Below are 5523 nucleotides of genomic sequence, written 5' to 3'. Positions count from 1 at the left end.
TTATACTTTTTCTCTTTTGACTTTATATGTTTCTTAACTTCCCTCGTCAGCCATGGCCACCTCTGCCTCCTTATAGGATCTTTCTTCCTTTTTGGAATGAACTGATCCTGCATCTTCTGCATTATACCCAGAAATATCTGCCATTGTTCCTCCACTGTCATCCCTGCTAAGGTATTGCACCATTGAACTTTGGCCAGCTCCTCCCTCATAGCTCCATAGTTCTCTTTATTCAACTGAAATATTGTCACTACCGATTGTACCCTCTCCCATTCAAATTACAGATTGAAGCTTATTGTATTATGGTCACTACCTCCTAATGGCTCCTTCACTTCGAGGTCCCCGATCAATTCTGGTTCGTTGCACAATACCAGATCCAGAATTGCCTTCTCCCTGGTAGGCTCCAGCACCAGCTGTTCTAAGAATCCATCTCGGAGGCACTCCACAAAGTCTCTTCCTTGAGGTCCAATATCATGCTGATTCTCCCAGTCTACCTGCATGTTGAAATCCCCCATAACAACTGTAGTAACATCTTTGTGACAGGCCAATTTCAGCTCCTTATTCAACTTACACCCTACATCCATACTACTGTTTGGGGGCCTGTAGATAACTCCCAAGAAGGTCTTTCTACCCTTAGAATTTCAGCTCTATCCATATTGACTCTACATCCCCTGATTCTAGGTCCCCCCGCGCAAGGGACTGAATATCATCCCTTACCAACAGGGCCACCCCACCCCCTCTGCCCATCAGTCTGTCCTTACGATAGCACGTGTAGCCTTGAATATTCATGTCCCAGGCCTTGTCCACTTGAAGCCACGTCTCAGTTATCCCCACAATATTGTAGCTGCCAATTTCCAAAAGAGCCTCAAGCTCATCCATCTTATTTCTAATACTTCATGCATTCATATATAGAATTTTTAATTTGTTACTGCTCTCACCCTTCCTATCAACCCAAATTTCACTCAACCTTACGGCATGATCCCTTTTTGAGTTTTCTCCTTCATTGATACCGTTGTCTTTCTTGACTTCCCTTCAATTTCCTTCTTAAACATCCAGTTTGTCCCCTCCCTCCCCCCGCTATTTAGTTTAAACCCAGCTGTGTTGCAGTAGCAAACCTGCCTGCCAGAATGCTGGTCCCCAACCTATTAAGGTGCAAACTGTCTCTTTTGTATAATTTATACTTACCACAAAACATACCCCAATGATCCAAGAATTTAAATCCTTGCTTCCTGCACCAGTTCCCCAGACACACATTCAAGTCCATTATCTTCCTGTTTCTGGCCTCTCCAGCCCGAGGAACTGGAAGCAAACCAGAGATAACCACTCTGGACTTCCTGCTTTTCAGCCTTCTTCCGAAGTCCCGCTGTAGTATGTTCCTCCTCTTCTTCCGGACATCATTTGTGCTGACATGTACCACTACCTCTGGCTCTTCACCTTCGCCCTTGAGGATTTCCTGCACTCTGTCTGCGATATCCTTAATCCTGGTACCAGGAAGGCAACACACCATCCTTAAATCCTGCCAGTTGCCACAGAAACCTCAATCAGTTCCTCTCACTATGGAGTCCCCTATCACCACGGCTCTGTGCGATGTCTGACTCCTCGGCTCTGCCTCCATGCCAAGTTTTGATTGACAGACCTGACCGCCTCGCGGACTGGCAGTATCATCTGCCTCTACTGTTTCCAAAAGATTCAACTTGTTCCTGACATGTACTTCCTATCGCGGTCTCTTGCAACTGTCTCCTCTCTGCCTTCCTCATCGTCTTCTCTTTTCTGCTCTCTTCTGGTATGGTTGGTGTAATAACCTCGCTGAAGGTCCTGTCCAGAAAGATCTCGTTCTCTCAGATGAGCCTAAGGCATGCTCGGATGAGCATGCATTGTGGCTGGAGCTAGGAATCCTACACAAACTAAAACTAATCTGGGAAAAAGTGAAGAATGGGGGAACAGTGAGATCTAGGTTTTTTTGGATGCTGCACTGGAAATCTTGAAATCACGGAGAAGAGATCCTACATCTGCACGGGGCCAATTGACCCTAAAGACATACAGTGAAAGACTGTTGGGAGCAGGTGACCACAATACTCAATGACAGAAGTGCAACCTCCAGGACCCAGATGCAGTGCCACACGGAGTTCATTGACCTCAATGTCGGTAAATGAATCTTCAGATACCACACCCTGTCAATTGCACCAGCAGTGCCAGATACTATTTAACTTATCACATCAGGATTCATACCTAACATTCATGCACTGCACTTCACCTTCACACACAAAATACTACTGAAAACGGCACAGCCACATTACATAGCTTACACATGCTATCAACAATTTAACTGCAATAGCCATATTGCCCAAGTAATTGCATGACACTCACTAACATAGTTTGTTTTGCTTTGCAAGGCAGGTGATAAATAATCAGAGGCCATGGGTGCTAACTAGAAGAAGATACGGATAGTTACCTGCTCTAGGATTTGATGATGCAGGCCATTATTGGAAGGGATATTGCTAAGGCCATCACAAATGATGGAAGTCTGAATCTGTTCAAACTTTTTGTGATTCATGTAACAGGGCACTCAAATTCCCCTGTACTGCATAGCTCTAAAATACATATTACACAATAGAAATATAAACAACACACTTCTATTAGGTCTCCCCTCAGCCTCCAATGCTCCAGGGAAAACAGCCTCAGTCTATTCAGCCTCTCTGCATAGCTCAAACCATCCAAACCTGGAAACATCCTTGTAAATCCTTTCTAAACCCTTTCTAGTTTGACAACATTCTTTCTATAGCAGGGAGACCAGAATTGAATGCAATATTCCAAAAGTGGTCTAACTAATGTACAACTGTAACATGACACCCCAATTCCTATTGTCAACGCACTAACAAATGAAGGCAAACATACCAAAACTTTTCTTCACTATTCTGGCTATCTGCGACTCTACTTTCAAAGATATATGAATCTGCATTCCAGGGTCTCTTTGTTCAGCAACAGTCCCAGGACCTTACCATTATGTGTGCAAGTCCTGCCCTGACTTGCCATTCCAAAATAGCACTTCACATTTATCTAAATTAAACTCCATCTTCTTGGCCTGCCAGTCTAACTGAGCAAGGTCCCATCTCCACTACACAATCAATTTTGGTATCATCCGAAAACTTACTAACCATACTTGATCCAAATCATTTATACAAATGACAAGTAGTGGACCAGCATTGATCCTTGTGGCACAATGCTGGTCACAGGCCTCCAGTCTAAAAAGCAACCCTCCACCACCACCTGCAAGCCAGCTCTGTATCCAAATAGTTAGTTCTCCCTGTATTCCATGTGACCTAATTGTACTAACCAGTCTACCATTGGCATTGTCAAATGCCTTACTGAAGTCCATATACATCTCATCCACCATTCATCATCAATTCTCTTTGTTACTTCTTCAAAAAAACTCAATTAAGTTTGTGAGGCATGATTTCCCACACACAAAGCCATGTTGACTATCCCTACTCAGTCCATGCCTTTCCAAATACGTGTACATCTTGTCCCTCAGGATCCCCTCCAACAACGTGCCCATTACTGATATCAGGCTCACTGATCTATAGTTCCTTGGCTTTTCTTTACCAGCTTACTTAAAAGTGGCACCATGTTAGCCAACGTCCAGTCTTCTAACACTTCACCTGATACCAATATTTCAGCAAGGAGCCCAGAAAACACTTCCTCAGCTTCCCATAAAGTTCAAGGGTATACCAGATCAGGTCCCAGTGATTTATCCACTTTTTAAAACATCCAGCACCTCCTCTTCTATAATATGGAGTCACAGGTAGGATTTGCAACCAAACACATTTCCTGCAGACATAATCATAAGTAACATTGAAATTCTCTCCATATTCCATATCTAACAGGAATATCATCTTTGCAAATTGAGTCACAGGTACACAGGGCAGTGAAGACGACTTTTTGCACACTGGCCTTCATCAGTCAGGGCATTGAGTATCGAAATTGAGAAGTTATATTGCAGTTATGCAAGACATTGGTGAGGCCATAATTGGAGTATTGTGTTCAGCTTTGGTCACCTTTCTATAGAAAAGATGTTATTAAACTGGAAAGAGTGCTGAAGAAACTTACAAGGATGTTGACTGGGCTCAATGATCTGAGTCAGAGGGAGAGGTTGGACAAGGTAGGACATTTTTCTTTTGAGCATAAGAGACTGAGGGGGGATCTTATAGGAGTATAAGATTATGAAAGGCATAGGCAGGGTGAATGCACTCAGTCTTTTTTCCAGGGTTGGGGAATCGAGGACTAGAGGGCATTAGTTTATGTTTAGAGGGGAAAAATAAAAGGGAACCTTAAGGGCAACTTCTTTACACAGAGGGTGGTACACGTATGGAATGAGCTGCCAGCAGAAGTGGTTGAGGTGGGTACATTAACAGCACTTAAAAGGCATTTGGACAAATACATGGATAGGAACAAATTAGAAGGATATCGGCCAAGTGCAGGGAAATGGGGTTAGCATGGATGAACATTTTGGTTAGCATGGACCAGTTAGGGCCAAAGGTCCCCATGCGGTAGGATTCTATGAGTCTATGACTGATGAAGGCCAGTATGCTAAAAACCTTCTTCACTGCCCTGTCTACTTGTGCCTCCACTTTCAGAGAACTGTGCACCTGAACTCCAAGGTCCCTCTGTTTCACAACACTCCTTAAGGCCCTACCATTCACCATGAAACCCCTACCTTGATTTGACTTTCCAAAATGCACAAACACACACTTATCTATATTAAACTCCATTTGCCATTTCTCAGCCCACTTCCCCAGCTGATCAAGATCCTGCTGCAATTTCTGATAACCTTCCTCACTGTCTGCACTACTGCCAATTTTGGTGTCATCAGCTAACTTGCTAATCATGCCTTTCACATTCGCATCTAAATTATTGATATAGATCACAAACAGTAATGGGCCCAGCACCGATCCCTGAGGCACTCCACTAGTCACAGGCCTCCAGTCTGACAAGCATCCTTCTACCATTACTCTCTGCTTCATACCATCATGCTAATTTTGTATCCAATTTGCCAGCTCACCTTATATTCTATGCAATCTAACCTTCCAGAGCTGTCTACCATGTGGAAGCTTATCAAAGGCATTACTGAAATCCATATAGACTATATCTACCGTCCTGCCCCCACCCCACTTCCTGGTCACTTCATCAAAGAACTCCAACAAATTTGTGAGGAATGATCTCCCACTCACAAAGCCATGCATAGCTTAGGTTATCACAAATAGGTTTGGAATTGTTTTCATGAGCTATGCCATAAATATGCTTAAGAAGCATTTAGATTATCATCCTGTACAGTAGGTGAATGATCCAATCCATTCTTCATTATCCTTTGACTTCACTCAATGATCAACAATTGCTTGCAAGCCAGACAGGATTTGTTAATCATTCATGTTTTGACAAAAATAACTTCGGGTCATTTAGAGAACTGAAGTTCATAAAACTCAAATGATTGAGTTTTGAACATACTATGTATTTTGGTATGTTGTGACT

The sequence above is a fragment of the Chiloscyllium plagiosum genome, chromosome 14 (genome assembly GCF_004010195.1).
Source record: "Chiloscyllium plagiosum isolate BGI_BamShark_2017 chromosome 14, ASM401019v2, whole genome shotgun sequence".
Taxonomy (NCBI): domain Eukaryota; kingdom Metazoa; phylum Chordata; class Chondrichthyes; order Orectolobiformes; family Hemiscylliidae; genus Chiloscyllium; species Chiloscyllium plagiosum.
This window is presented reverse-complemented; position numbering follows the sequence as displayed.